This window comes from Crocuta crocuta, unplaced genomic scaffold (assembly GCF_008692635.1).
Source record: "Crocuta crocuta isolate KB4526 unplaced genomic scaffold, BGI_CrCroc_1.0 scaffold67, whole genome shotgun sequence".
Classification (NCBI taxonomy): Eukaryota; Metazoa; Chordata; class Mammalia; order Carnivora; family Hyaenidae; genus Crocuta; species Crocuta crocuta.
In genome coordinates this window covers 1762655-1778553 of record NW_027531896.1, presented here as the reverse complement: position 1 = coordinate 1778553, position 15899 = coordinate 1762655, and the positions used below count along the sequence as shown (strand labels likewise).

At 48.8% G+C, this 15899-nt stretch overlaps 1 long non-coding RNA gene across 2 annotated transcripts in view; it reads right to left on the bottom strand.

The window, feature by feature from the left end:
- Positions 1–1656: 1656 nt before the first annotated feature.
- Positions 1657–15899, bottom strand: part of LOC144239427 (uncharacterized) — a 35109-nt gene continuing 20866 nt past the window's right edge. Inside the window, exons 2-4 of one of the 2 annotated variants that reach the window (XR_013337427.1) lie at positions 9819–9928; positions 6198–6267; positions 1657–2540 (exon numbers count right to left, since the gene is read on the bottom strand). This is a non-coding gene — a long non-coding RNA (uncharacterized LOC144239427). Of the gene's footprint in view, positions 2541–2796; positions 6268–9818; positions 9929–15899 lie in introns of those variants that run through there. The other variant, XR_013337426.1, reaches the window with a different exon arrangement.

The window sequence follows — 15899 nt, the reverse complement described above, 5'->3', positions numbered from 1 at the left end:
TTCTCCCCAGGGAGGCCCCAGAGGCTTTGTCAAGGCCGCCTCTGTTTAGGGCTGCCCTGTGGTTGGAACGCCGCCTGAAACAGCCCCCTCCGGGGAGCACACTACTTCTCCTTACCAGGCTGAAAAGGAGGCTGTTATTTTGCAGCAGAGATAAAAGTTAATCACAGATTAGGACTGCCCGAAAATATTGATGACTTCATTCACCTGAGTCCTGGCCCCGGGGGAAGCGCTCGCCGCTGCTCAGCCGCCAGACCAGTTCAGCGAGTTCTCTGCTCCATGCAACGGAGCCCAGACTGCAAACAAAAGCCTGGGCTCATGAATAGCGAGCATTCACGGGCGGCCGGAGCCCTGTGCAGACCTACTGCGTGCCTGCAGCCCAGCCGCGGATCCCTGCGCTCCGCCTTCTCGCCAGACCCGTCCCACCCACCGCGCCCTCCCTCTCCCATTACAACTTTTATCTGGTGGCACCATCACCCCAGGAGACTCCCAAACAGAAAACCAGACATTAAGGAGCAGAGACGGGAATTGCAAAATAAAAGTGCCTGTGTTCAGGCGCAGGGCGATTTCTCAATTCGGACCAGCCAGGTTGAGCATTAGGGGAATTTATCCCCTTGGATAACATGAAAATGGGGTAAAATCCAAGCTGTGTTTGAAGTAAACATTTAACGAGCTCTTACTGTTTGTTCTGGAGTGTAAAGCAAATAATGAGGACTGTAGTGGTTCATCAGGAACNGCTCCTGAACTCGAAGATCCTGATCATGCATTGAAGTCCTGAGCTCAGCTGGGTAAAACGCACACAGCAGAGACGTGGCTGAAACATGTGGACATTCCCCAACCCCACCTCCGGCTTTGGGCTGGAACAGGGCTGGGTGGCCTGGATAGGGCCACCCGGGAGCACTGGTGAGGTCGAGAAACTGAGCTTCCACAGAAAGGCCAGAGGATAATTAAGGCCAGGAAAAGGAGGGTGGCAGTATGCTTAAAGAATATGACAAAGCTTTTTATAGAGTAGTTGCCTGTGCGATTGTTATTCCCAAAGCTGGCAGGAAAAATAATCACAAATTACGGGTGAGGAGGATTCCTGCTCAGAGCCCTCAGAGTCACACACTGTCCACTGGGGAAGGTCCTGGCCCCTCAGTGCAGCTTTCCGGAAGCCCGGCGGCCCCTCCACCTGTTCTTTTCGAAGCTTTTTCTTACTACCTCCGGGCCAGGGCCTGCACCTGGCATCGTGTGCCCATCCTCCAGAGAGCTGGCCCTCTGCGCCACTCGGAACCCGCCTTCTCAGCTCCTTTGCTTCTCTGAGGCTCCAGGGGGCAACCCTGCCCCTCTGAGAGGGCTTCCACGGACTTGGGCTTTTTCTCCCCGGAATCTCTCCCCCAGCCCCTGGGGGCCCCAGCACACCCACCATTGTGGACCTCTGTGGCACAAAACAATGTAAGCAGCACACATGGTTTGTAAGGGTGCCCTGTGGGGAGGATAATGGGTTGGAGGCAGGGAGCAGGGAAGGAACTGGAAACTTTAGGGGGATGGGCAGGGAGGATGATGGGGTTGCAGGAATTTTTTTTTTTTTTTTAAATCTCAATACTACCCGGGGTGTGTTGTCTCACTGCTTTGAAGAATGAAGAGGTGGACACAAAATGAAATGAGCCACAGGCAAAAGTTTATTAGAGTATGAGGTTAGGGAGTAAGAATAGTGGTACAAAAGCTCTCTCTACAGAGAGGGGGCATTGGAAGGTAAATGCCCGAGGCAATAGGCAAGGGCCTTTGTTTTATAAGGTTCTGGTCGGCCTTCCCCCGCCCCCCCTTCCCCTTTGTTCCTTCTCAGGTCTTACCCCTGTTGGCTTGATGGCTGTAGGTACTGGGTTGTCCGTTCCTGATTGACTCGTTTCCATTGTATAAGGGGTGGTCTACTGGCCATATCCTTGTGGGGTCATTTTATGGTCTACTACTTATTCTTAGTCAGGTCTTTAGTCAGATTCCTGAAGAAGACCTGAGGCGTTTGTTACATTCTTAAGAGGAACCTTACACCCTAAGGTGTTTGGTGTGGTCAGCCGCTCACCCCATTGTTCCAAAAGGCATGTTTTTCTCTATTCAGGGGCCTCAGCTCTATCCTTTCCCTCTCTGCCCACGGAATCCTATCTTTTCCCATCAGAATGGGTTTATAGTGGTGTCAGTGCTATGACAAGATTGGAAAGTCTTGGATTATGGAGAACCAAAGAGATGGTCAGAGAATTGAGGAGAGAGACTCTGAGCGTGAGGGCAGCTCAGAGAGTGCAGGGGAATTTGCATTCAGAATTCAAATTCATGTTGAATTCAGAGGCTAAAGGGACCTCAGGAGAAGACAGGGGGACTAAAGTGGCACCCTCTATGGCAGGGAGTTGAGCAGAAATGCAGTCAAGAGGATTCGTCAAAACACTGCCATGTTCCGGATACATCCCAGGTCCTCACACTCCAGAGAACAGGTGGGGCACCTTTTCCAGGGAAGACGGCTGTGCCCAGGTACTGAGCATGATTGGCAAGATGATGCCCAGGAGCCCAACTTCCTAGAAGTAGGGAAAAAAAATGAAAAAAGAAGGAGAAGCTAAGATCTACACATTTTTACATTTTAGGGATATGGGAAAGCCCGAATTAGATTTTGAATGTGATTCCCCCCCCCGGAGTGTGGACGAGGTTATTCCGAGTAACTGCTGCAACCCATGCCCAAGGTGGCCTCCTCTCTGGAAAGAACGCGGCTGCTTCCTAGCACATGCGGTACGTTGCTGGCAGGTCCTGCCAGACCTCCGATAGTATGTGCTCTATCGTAAAACAGAAAATGCATCTCTCAATAGACCCCTTGGGATACAGAGATGGAGTGTGTCGTGGAGGGGAGAGGGGCCCGACTGAGCTGGAAGGCAGGGGAGGAGGCAGGGGACGGGGGTTATTTATAGTAAGGCAGTTCTTAGCACATGGCAGGAGCTCAGAGAGTATTCCTTTCCTTCCAAAGAAGCCCCAGAACCTTTGAAGTTAACCTTGATTGGTCAGAGATCAGGGTTCCCTTTTGCTAGGATCCCCAGGCCTGCATGATATGCACCCATAGCTGCTCTGGGGCCTTTAGGGCAGCTCAGCACCCGCTCCAGAAAGACCTCAGAATCCACTAATGTCATCTTTCCAGTGTCCCTCACATCCCTAGTTTGGGTCTTCCCTTCTGCTGAGCCCTGAAGTCAAGGACAAGGTGGCCGTTGTCTCCTGGAAACCAGCACAGCACAATACTTAGAAGGCGCACACTACTCTTTATTAACGAACAGATAGGGGCACCTGGGTGGCTCAGTCGGTTGAGCATCCGACTTCAGCTCAGGGCATGATCTCATAGTTCATGGGATCGAGCCCCACATCGGGCTCTGTGCTGACAGCTCAGCATCTGGAGCCTGTTTTAGATTCTGTGTCTCCCTCTCTCTCTACCCCTCCCCCACTCATTCTCGTTCAACATTCATCATTCAAATGTGGTTTTAAAATTCTACATTGGAAGGGGGAATAAAATTCCTTCCAGTCTTTTTTTTTTTTTTCAGGTTTGCGGATATGTACTGTAGCATATGTAGTAGAATGATGGTCAGAAGGGTCTTAAATTTGGAGTGTCTCCCTCCCAGCACCCTGGGCACAGGTGAGTCCCCTGCAGGCCACCAGGCACAGAGCCACCAGGGGCTGGCCTCCCTCTTGGACCCTGCGTCTCACAGCCTCTCTGCCTTGTCTGGGTCACACTCTGGCCTTGCCATCTTACAGCTGTTCGGGTTCACGCATAAGGGCTCATATTTTATAGACTTAAGGACTCCCTTCCCAGGCATTGGCAAATTAATAAATCACATTGCCTTGCTTTAACCTTCAGGTAATTTTTTATTTTTATTTCTAAGATTCATATAAGAATACACTGTGATTGGAAATAATTTGTACTATAGAATATAAAGAAAGAGGGGTGCCTGGTGGCTCAGTCAGTTGAGCGTCCGGCTTCAGCTCAGGTCATGTTCTCACTGTTTGTGAGTTCGAGCGCCACCTCAGGCTCTGTGCTGACAGCTAGCTCAGAACCTGGAGCCTGTTTCAGATTCTGTGTCTCCCTCTCTCTCTGCCGCTCCCCTGCTCATCCTCTCTCTCTCTCAATGATAAATAAATGTTAAAAAACATTTTTTAAAAGAATATAAAGATAGAGTCTCTCTGGATTTTCCCACTTTCCATTTGTGTTTTGTATAAATTGGCTGGTCATCCCCTTCTCCATTCTTCTATTAGATTGTTGGTCTTTGTCTTTTTTTCTTTACAGAGTGATAGAGATACTTGACAGAACCAGGATAATAATAATCCAGAATTCATGTATCCATGTATATACATTTCTCACATTTCATGTGAGGTGTATTTTCTATATATACATATATACATACACACACATATTACGTTACAAATATCTTCCCTTATTTCATTGCTTCTTGGCTTTGTTGTATCTCAGCCTCTAGTGATTTCTGATTTTGAATCAGAGGCTCCACATTTTGATGAAGCTGACATCACTCTTCTCTGTTTGCCTTTGTGGCTTGTGTTTTGCTTGATTGAAGCCTTGCCCACTCTGACTCCTGTGTCATTAACACACCGTCCTATATATTCTTTCATCCTTCAGTCTTTCTACGGGATAGCCAATCACCCCAGGACATTTGTTAATGATCCCTCCCTGAGTGCTGGGAAAGGCCACCTGGTCCCCAGATCTCAAGGGTCTCTCTTCAGGGGAATTCTGAAGTTGTTTTTGCTACAGAGAATCAGGAACTTCTTCTCTTCTAATTCCTAGAAAAGCTTACTGTTTGCTACCTGTTTTGGGGTCTCCCTTTCCCCTGGGTGGGGAGTGGAAGGTAACCTGAGTCAGCCCAGAAGTTGATCTTTGAACAAAGTTCTCCTTGATCTCCAGTCGCTATTTGCTAACTCACTTGAGAATCTGCCAAAGAGGAACGTCAGAAGTACCCTCCTATGGCTTACACAGTCTGCTCCTTGGAAAACTAGGGCATTTGTCTGCCCTCCTTTTCTGGCATTTCTGACAGTGACTGCTTTCTGCACGACCTTGTGTTGGCCAGGCTCCCCAAAGGAAAACATCCACCAGCAGAAAAAGTTACCTTCCTTTCTGCAGAGGAAATAAACACATGACACAAAACAGACCCAGTCACAAATGCGACTTTAGAAAACATGGCTTTTAGATTTTGAGAGCCATTCCTGCCAGCCCAGCCACCCTTTTGAGATTATAATTTCAAATCCCACATAGCATTCACAGGCCATGTCACTCCTATACAACTACTTTTTACGTTTCAAATATGCAGACTATTTAGTGATTCTGCAGGGAGACAGAGATGTGCATCTAACTTTCTTGGTTAGGTTAGGGGTATATACTACCCGGCTCTGACAGGTCAACGGTGTGTTCCTCGCCCCTGCCCCTCCCGACACCTTTTCTAGTCAACCTTCCTTCACCCAAGGCTTAAAAAAAAATTTTTTTTTAAGATTTTATTTTTAAGTAACATCTATACTCAACATGGGGCTCGAACTCACAACCCGGAGGTCAAGAGTTGCATACTCTACTGACTGAGCCAGCCAGGTGTCCCTCTCCTGAGGATTTTAAAAAGTCTGTCTTTCCATAAAAAACATAAAGAGCTGGGGTGCCTAGGTGGCTCAGCTGGTTAAGCCTCTTGACTTTGGCTTAGGTCATGATCTCACAGTTCACAGGATCCAGCCCTGTGTTGGGCTCTGTGCTGACCGTGTGGAATCTGCTTGGGATTCTCTGCCTCTTCCCCCTGCCCCCTGCCAAAATAAATTTAAAAACATTTAAAAAAAGAAAAGAAATAATGCAAAGATCTTTGGTTGCTTCAGAAAAATACCTGCAATGGAAAATCCACTCCCTCAGCAGGAAGAGTTAATGGCAGATCTAGAAACACACAGTGGGAACTTGAAGATGCTCCTGACATAGGAATGGAAGAAAAAAAAAAAGCCTCTTTCTTTAGGGTTAAAATGGAGGTTGTCATTTCACCTTTGAATGTGAAGACCAGCCCCGCTGAAATGACACTGTGGTGTCCCAGTTTTTCCTCACGTTAACATTCCAAGGGGACAACTATTATTCCCGGAAGACATGACGCAGCAAAATGAACAACAGAAGGTAGGGCCAGAGACAACGGTGAGAACCCTCGCTCTGCCCCTGGATCATGTGGTACCTTGAGTACATCCTTCCCGCTCTGGGCTTCAGTTTTCTCATCTGCAAGTGGAGAGGATCCCATCTACACCCTGGTGTTTAGAAAATTACAAAAGTTAATAGGATAACGTTCTGCCAATGAAAAAGTACATGAAATTTTTAAGTAGGCGCCACACCCAATGTGGGGCTTGAACTCACGACCCTGAGATCAAGAGTCACGTGCCCCGCGGACTGAGCCAGCGAGGGACCACATGATACAAGGAATTTTTGGCAGGGCTTCTTATCTGAGAGCCCGGCCACAGTCCTACTTCTCCCTTGTCAACACACAGCCTCACGGCTGACACCCTCATGGCCTTCTGGTCTTAATGATCTTCCTCATATGGTATAATATTGACCAAGTATGCTGCTTTTTGCTTTTTAAATAAAAGTCTGAGACATTAATCTTGCAAAAAGTTCATATGTTCTTACAAGTTGTATAAATTATGTAAGGTGAAACCCAACACTCAATGGCTAGTAGAAATGTCTCTTGGGGTTTACGGTTTTCTAAAACTGATGGGGCACCTGGATGGCTCAGTTCGACTTGAACTCAGGTTATGATCTCATGGTTTGTGGGTTCCAGCCCCGCAACGGGCTCTGTGCTGATAGCTCAGAGCCCGGAGCCTGCTTCGGATTCTGTGTCTCCCTCTCTCTCTGCCCCTTCCCTGCTCATGCTGTCTCTCTCTCAAAAAATAAATAAACATTAAAAGAAAAAATTTTTTTAAACCGAGTCTGGGGAAATGTTCCCTCAGAGTTAACATTTAGGGGCAGAGATCCCACAGCCAGGGCTGAGGGACGAGCACAGTTAGAAATGCTGAGCGTGAATCTGTGTGCCCGCGGCCCCTGGGCCCGGGCCCACAGAAAGAAGGCCTCCGCCTGTGGGTTCTCTACCTCCAGACAGGCCTAATTACCTCAGAAAACCTCACTTGATAGGTAACCTCTCAAAACTTGCCAAAACTGCTCCTGCCTGGAACCGTTTGTCGAGGAGTTTGTGTTGTCGAGGAGGTTGTGTTGGGCAGAACTCCTGACTGTGTGGAACGTGATTTTTAAACGTTCTCGTGAGGTGACTTTGAGAGCCAGTTCAGGAAACTGGAAAGGAGTAATTCCTAGAATCCTGTGTGACTTCTGGGTTCACTTAGTTTCTAGTGCCAAGAGGGACCCAAGGTACAGAGGAGNGGAAGTCCTCTGGAACTGTGCAGCTTTCTTTTGCTAAGCCAGGGTTAGCAAGGGTTTCACTCCTGGTCCAGCCACACCAGGTCTCCCGTCTTCTGTCGGGGCCCAGCTCTCCCCCGACCTCACTTAGTGCCTTGGCAGGGACTTCTGTCCATCTTCCCTCCCAACTTCCTCTCAGGTTTCTCCTCTTGCATTTCTGTTTTTCCCCTTTTCTGCAATGTGTTCTTTTCCTTCACCCCCGTTCCACCCCCAAGCGAAGCTAATCAAAGGACAGCATCGAGAATGGGGGCCAGACCACAGGCGGCTGCAGAGGCCCGGCGGGGGGACACGGGGGCTGGTGGGGAATCCCCTCCGCCAGGCTGGTGACCGACAGTGCTTCCAGTCACCTCACCTGCGAGGTACGGTTACTAATGCCAGCCTCCCAGGCTGTGTTGGCCACACTAAGAGAGAAGACTCAGGTCGGAAATATTCCCAAAGTCTCTCTCCTAAAGGGATCCGAGGGATTGTGAACAAAGTGTTCAAGTAATCTTTTTCCCTTCCCTGTTCCTGTGTGCGCTCATGCCTCATTTATTCTTGCAAAGAAGTCAAGGAGGTGTTTTCTGGAGGCCAACTCCTGGGTAACTCAAGCATCAGGGAGTACCTTGAAGTATTGGAAGGGTGTTATTCTTCTAGCATTTTTTTTGGTGACTATATTTCTAAAGCTACACCTTTCCTGCCTTTAGAAACAAGGCCCAACGACAGAAGGTATTTGAAGGGACCCAAGGCCAGTTATGATATCAGGTGGCTGAAGCACCACTACCTGGTGTGAAGTGTCTTGCAAATAAGCCCCACCCAACTGGGGTGGCCTTGAGCCCCGCCCACCGTCCACAGGCCTTTCCCAAAGGCGGACCTGGTTTCCTGTGGCGTTGTCAGAATTCTCCGGATGTGCCTTTTAAAATCTTTTTTCTTTAGGGGCACCTTGGTGGCTCAGTCAGTTGGGTGTCTGACTTCGGCTCAGGTCATGACCTCACAGTCCGTGGGTTCGAGCCCCCGCATCGGGCTCTGTGCTGACAGCTCAGAGCCTGGAGCCTGTTTCAGATTATGTGTCTCTCTCTCTCTCTGACCCTCCCCCGCTGGCTCTCTGTCTCTCAAAATAAAATAAAGACATAAAAAAAATCTTTCTTCTTTAAAGTTTTTTAAAAATTATTATTTGAGAGAGAGAGAGGAAGAAAAACAAGTAGGGGAGGAACAGAGAGGAGAGACAGAATCCCAAGCAGGCTCAGCACCATCAGCCCAGAGCCCAATGTTGGGCTCGAACTCAGGAACTGTGAGATCATGACTTGAGAGAGACCAAGACTTGAGCCAAAACCACAAGTAGGGCGCTCAACTGACTGTGCCACCCAGGCACCTCCTCAGCTCTGCCTTTTAAACTCTCTTCTTTCTGTGCCCTGTTTGCCTCTCGCAGTGGCTGGCACCTCTTGTCTCCCTCCCTGCCTCCAGCTCCGTGCCCCTGGTGGCCGAGTCCTGGATTCTTAATCCTGAGTGGAGACTCACTGCAGAGATGGGTCTGGTTGTACTTGTACAAAGCACCTCCTTCTTTGTGGCTGGGTGTGTCCACCAGATTTATTTTAGAATAGTTATTTTCTATTTCCTTAGGGAATTGTGCTACCAGCATGACCAGTTTATTGGAAGGATCCAATAAAAAAAAGCAGTGGGTGGTCTTTTGAATTCGGGTTGTAATATAATCATATTATGATAGAAGGCAGCATAGCTCAGTGGCTCAAAGCTAGGGCTGCTTGCTTCGCATCTCAGCTTTGCCATTCTTAGTTCTGTGCAGTCTGACCTCTTTAACTACTTTTATTTGAGGAGGGGAGGAGGGGCAGAGGTATGTGCATCTCGGCTGAATCCCATCCAGCCCTCCCCTCAGGGCCTGCCACAGATGGGGGTGGGGGCAGTGAGGACACTAGCTCCTCCAGGGAGAAAGGGGGAGGTGAGGCGCTGCCTTCTGGAAAGCGGGAACTGTGGAGAGAAGGTGCCTTTGTTTCATTGCGTATACAGCCCAGGGTGGGGCTATTTTTTGAGCCAATGCAGTTTGCAGGGGTGTCTTGTAAGATTCAGACCACTTTGAGCTACAAATAATCCTTATCGACAGAAGAGAAATAATAATAATAATAATAATAATAATAGTCACCTAACAGGGCTACGATGGAGATTAAATGCAGTGATGACCGTAAACTGCAGAGACTGGGCCCAGGACAGGACGAACACCCAACAATCTGGGTGCTCCATGCCATCTGGGAGAGCATTTCCAAAATCATTCTCAAAATTATTTTTCCTTTCCTTTTTTTTTTTTGGGGGGGGGGGGGGTGGGTAATAAAACAATGTTCCAGGAGCCACCAGGCACAATGGGGGGTAAGCACCATGTTGTTCCATTTTTACAGTGCAGCCATCTTACCTGGCTCTTCTGGTCTCGTCTGGAGCGGCTTCAGGACCAAAGGTGTCCAAGGCGTCCAAAGCGCGAGGGTCTGAGAGGCCTTCCATATTCGCGGACACTTTGGAGGGTCTCTGGGCAGGGGAGAGACAGCACATTCTCTTCCGCATTGGGGCGTAGACTATGGGACAGGCTGTGGGTGGCAGCTACACTTTTCCCGAGGTCTCTGCAACACCCCAAGAGCCTAGGTGTCACCCTGCAAAGAGGTCTCTATGCTACCGCGAAGGAGTCTTCACAGGCTTAAGTCAATGTGAGAATTGTCCTTAACCTAAGGGGAGTCTGGAGTTGAATAGGGCCCCGCCTCACCCACCTCACATGGTGCTGCTGCTGGGGTCAGAGCCCAACTATCACAAGTGGGCATGGTGCCTGCAAACTGCATATGCCCAGATGCTCATCCGACTGAAAAACCCACCAGAAGTTTTGGTTCGGAATGAAGAAGATAGTTTTATACGCCGAAGCGGAAGAGGCATCTCAGTCTTTGGGGTCTTTTTATGGTGATGTATCATTATTCCTTCATTGTTAGGCCTAAACTTTGAGGAAGGAAGTAGACTATCTCTTAGGGCAAACCTCCCCAGAAGTTCTCCTTGGGAGTGAGCAATGGGACAGGGTGTCAGAGGTGGGGAGCCTGGCTGTGCCCTGAGGGCACAGTGTGGCATTTGGAATCATAAGGCTTGAGGCCATTCTTGGAAATGGGATGTGACTTAATGTTGCCCAGAAAATGGAAGTTGAGGTCATGGCTGTCTCTTCTGAGAAGAGGCTCGTAGCCCAGAGCTCAATTCACCATGTCTCCTTCCTCCTGTCACTGAGACTGATGGCTCTCCTGGGGCTTGGGGGGTGAGGGGGGGATGTCTTTCATCAACCTGCTTCCCTGAGCGAGGGTGACGCTGAGCAGAGCCTGGCTGATCCAAGACAGTTCGTTGCACCTGCAACAAACATAAACCCGGCTGATGCAGACACTGGATTTTGGGTGTACTTATTACCACAGCATAAGCCGTCTGTCCTGATGGATGCGGTTGATGGCCAGCCTCATTCTTGTGCCCTGTGAGGACTCATCAGCGTGGCAGCTGGGAGTCCTATCCTGTTTGACAGGCAAGGAAACGGATGCCCTGAGAAAGTCACACAGCTGACTGAGGCTAGTGCTTCCAGCACCCACCGCTCCACAGACTGGGTGGCTTATAAACAACAGACTTATTTCCCACCTGTTGTGGAGGCTGGAAGCCCAAGATGAGGGTGCCGGTGTGGTCAGGTTCTAGAGGGTCCTCTTCCCGTTGCAGACTATCATCTGGTCATGTCCTCACATGGGAGAGAGGGGTTGAGAAAGCTCTTCTATGGCTCTTCTAAAGGGCAATCATCCCATTCGTGAGGTTTCACCTGTGTGACCTAATCATCTCCCAGAGGCTCCACTTCCTGACACCGTCACTTTGGGGTTAGGGTTTCAACATATGACTTTGGGAGGGGAGTATAGACATTTAGTTCATAAGAGTGACAACTAGGAGGAAATGCTAGGCCACATGGAGACTACGGCAAAGAAGAGACCATGGTCCCCCTTTCAATGGGGCAGCAGCTGCTCTGCTCAGCAGCCTCAGGTGAAAAGATGACTCAGTGTTGCCAGATCATTCCATCTTCAAAAGAACTTAGAGGGCACCTGGATGGCTCAGTCAGTCCAGGGTCCAACTCTTGATCTCAGCTCAGGTCAGAATCTCATGATTTGTAAGATTGAGCCCAGCCTTGGACTTTGAACTGACAGCGCAGAGCCTGCTTGGGATTCTCTCTCCCTCTCTCTCTGCCCCTCTGCCACTCATGCACATGTTCTCTCTCACTCTCTTTCTCTCAAAATAAATAAGTAAACTTAAAAAAAAGATTCAAAAGAAATCTTCACATAAAAGTTTTTTTTTTTTTTTTTTATGTGACAGGCAAGCTCCTGATTTTAAAATCTTGGCAAGTAATTAAAAAACTGAAAACACATGTGTGCGAAGCAAAACACAGCTCCAGACTCAATGTGGCCCACTGGCCTCCAGCCTGTGACCTCTGGACAGACCTAGAATCTTTTCGCTGCCTGGAGGCATGTTACTGGGGGCAGAAACTCCCTGTCTAAACAAGAAGCATGTCTGGAAATGCTGTCGCCTGCCTGACGTGTGGGTGGAATTGGATGCCTTCTGGACCATGGCATTTCCGAACCACCACCTGCCATAAGGTATCTGACTTTCCACACCTAGGGACTTAGCTCCTATCTTCTGTCTTTGCCTCTTGGTTAAAAGGAGATTAGCCTTGACTGCCTTCTCAATAATTCTTCCCTTGGTAAAAAACACTAAGTCTGAAGACACGACCTAGAAGTAAGGCCCGTGGGAAGGTATGGTAGAGAGATGGCTCCTTGGGCTGAGATGGAGCCGGGAGGAAAGGGAAGTTGAGGGTGGGTATTTCAGGAAGCCTGCTTCATGGCTGCCAGTCTGGTATACGCTGGTGCCAACATATGATCCCCAATTCACCATAGTGCCCGAGAAAGGTCAGTGAGGCTTAGGGGAGACTTCCGTTGGGCCAAAGGAACAGTTGATAGAGAACCTCTAAAATCCAGTTCTCTTAAAAGCAAGCTGAATTTCCATCGGTGGCTCTTTGTACAAAAATAACTTTTTCCGCCCAGCTCCCACCTGTTGAACTTACTGATTTCAGTTAGGTTCTGAGAGAGGAAGTCTTGTACATACTCTAAAAAACTGAATACACAAATGACCATATATAAGATAGAACTCAGATCCACACTCTGTAGCAACCAGCAAAGGAGGCCAAACAATAGCTCCTATAGCAGTCAACCCCAAGCTGCCATGACTTGATTAATAGCTGTTAGTTTTCCTAAATCTTGTCCCCACTTCCAATGTGGGAGCAATAAGATAAAGCCAGACAGGCACTCCTGACCAATCACATCGGAACCATTCACACACGCTAGCTTATACAGCTCCCCCCACCCACAGCCCCCCCACGGTGGCACACCTGGACCCTTCCCTCTTTTCCACCAAAGCTCTTCCATGCCCCTCCCTGCCGCAGTCTGCCAAATCCAAGACGGTGGCTGACTCCCTCGCTAAAGCAAGCTCTGAACAAATAGCCCTGGCTTGTTCTCATTGGATGGTTTGCTCATCTCCAGAGCCCATACACTCTCACACATAACATGGTTTGGTTGGAAGCTGGGGTTGCTCCACAGTGGCCAACATGGTGGCTTCAAACATATCTCCAAGCACACACCAAGTCCGCAGAACAGACTCGGAGGAGGAAGCAATTCTGAAGGGATTGATGGACTCCTCTGTCCAGATGAAGAGCAAAGAGGCCCAAGAGATGTTTGAATTCATTGTGTTTTGATCAAAAACATTAACCTGGAGACAATGGAGCAATTGTCCTGTGGCAGACAAGGCAAAATACTCTAGACTTGACCAGAGCTGCCTGAGCGGCCCGGGCACGGATCCCCACAGTAGTGCCGGCAGTGGCCACTGATCATGGCGGGTGGGACCCACGCGGGCAGGTAGCCCCATCACCTCCTCACTGCTGAGCGTATCAGGAAGGCAATAGGCATCTCATCTTTTTAAATCTATGAAAATGAATGAACTTTCCACCCTCATCAACTCACCAGACCTGTGTTAGACCCAACTGAAAGATACGCCTTGGGCAAGGGACAGCATTTTCTAGTCTAAGAACAAATGTCATGGACGGAGAGCATTAATTACATTGTACCTGTATTTTGCAGGGAGAAGCGGTTGGAAATTGAATAAGTAGAAATTTATAATACTAATTAAAAAGAGGACTTGGCTGGTATTCCTGGCTCCCTCTCTCACCACTGTCTGATATTTTAAAAGCTTCAGGAGAAGATTTAGAGTTTTTTTCCAGACACAACTCTATAAAGAGAGTATTTAGAAGTGCTATTTGGAGCTCGGCAAGTTAGGAGAAGGGGGAAGGGGACACCACACTGGAGGCCCCCCTCCCCTGTCCTGGCACAGGACCCCATGAATGGGAAGAGAAGGTGCTAATGTATCTTCATTCTTCCTTGAGAATGTCTGCCAACGACTTAAACCAAGGATTCAATTCCGCTCCCGTTAATTAGGCTGACCTCGTGGAATCTACCAGAAGAAAAGCTGTCTGAAAGCTGCGCTGCCTCTGTCTCCACTGCTTCTGTGTCGTCACGTGACACAGCAGTTGCTATGGAGATTATCAGTCGCGAGTGGATTGTCCACAAGTTGAACTTGCATCTGACAAGTCAAATTTGTCACTTTGAGGGGAAAAGCAAAGAGTCTTACTAGTTTTCTGTTGTTCTTGAAGAGATTTCCTTGGTTCCTGGCAATGCCTTCTTTGCCCTTCCAGCTGAGTAGGTGCTGAAGAAAGGTGGCTTTATTTTCTTGCATGTTCTGTAGCGTCTCTAAGGCATTTACGGAGCTGGCACCGATGGCCCTCCATAATTTCTGGATGACATAAAACGCACCCTGTGATTCGACTTCAGAACAGAATTCGAATTCAAATTCGGATTCTTGTGTGATGGGAATGGCGTGCCAGCGACTGGGTGTCTCCCCAACAGGCAGATATCATACCCTTCACTCCCACCACCTCCGAGGATCACGTGTGCACTTGCACTCACACACGTGTGCATGTATTTTGTCCTGCTGCTCTCTGTCCCTCAGCGGGTAATGACTTTCATGGACAGGCTTTATCAGGTTAAGAGTGAAACAACCATTTACTAAAGGCCAGCCTATCTATGGAGCTGACCACTTGCAGGAAGCTGGGTTGGAGGTATGGAAAGAAGAGAAGGTGAAGGCACCTTCATAGCTTTGGTGGGAGGGTGGGGAAGGAAGCTTCCTGCGCTGGGCAAATCTGCTTCTCCTGGTCCCCAAAGTCTTAGTTTCTTCTTTGCTTCAGCTCCTAGCCAGGGCCTAACCTGATAGGAACCTTTCACCAGTCTCTCATCGATGACGGATGACATTACATTCGAAGGACTCCCAGGTGTGAGGGCTGTAGCCTTATGTGTGTGGGTGCACGTGTCAGAGGTGGCCAACACCCCTTAAGGCCTTGATCCATGCCCCCTCCTCTTAGAAGTCTTCCTGACCCTCCAGGTGAGCCTAGGCCTGAACTGGGAAAGTGGGGCCTGGGACCTCATTCCCAGATGGAGCCAGAAGAAGGCCTCATTGTGGGTAGAGAGACTGAGTCTGGATTGAGCAGTGTCCCCCTCCCCTGTTAACTATAGGCGCCAATAGAGTCCCCTTTCATCCGTAACAGAAATGTTTCCAACAGACTAGACATTTTTCCCTGCAAAATTCAACCTCAGAATCACCAAAGACCAAACCAGAAGCAATTCCTCAAGCAGCAGCAGCAGGAAAACCAAGAACTGCAATTTGATTCTATAACTCTCAAGACAGACCCACTTCATTTCAGCTCAGCTGGCCCGTGGCTGCGCCCCAGACTTTCATTCTGTTACCCTGCCAGGTGTCTTTCCTTCCCAACTCAAGTGAATGCTGGTAACCTCTCTTTCTACACTCGCTTAAAGGCTTAAAAATCACCCTTGGGATTCTCTCTGGCCAAAGACAGGAGTCTTGCTTAATAAGACTTTGATCTGAAAAATGTTAAAGAAGGAAAAACAAAGCAAAACAATAAGAAAAAGCATGAACCTGTCTTTTTAATTTTATTCACTTATTTTTATTTATTTTAGAGAGAGAGAGTGTGTGTGAACATGAGAGTGGGAAAGAGGGGCAGAAAGAGAGGGGGGAGAGAGAATCTTAAGCAGACTCCATGCTCAGCATGGAAGCCAACACGGGGCTCGATCCCATGGCTCTGAGATCATGGCTTGAGCCAAAATCGAGAGTCAGGTGCTCAAGTGACTGAGCCACCCAGGCGCCCCCATTTTTTCTTTTTAGTAGCTAAGGCGGGAGACTCCCTTTGTTCAGCAGAGCACCTTAATACATTCGGGGCTATGGACAGGAAGCCTGAGCTCTGCATGGAAACAGATCAGAACTGAGCAATGGAGGCTGGAAGCTGTGTGAGAGAGGGAGAGGGAGAGGGAGAGGGAGGGGGAGGGAGGGG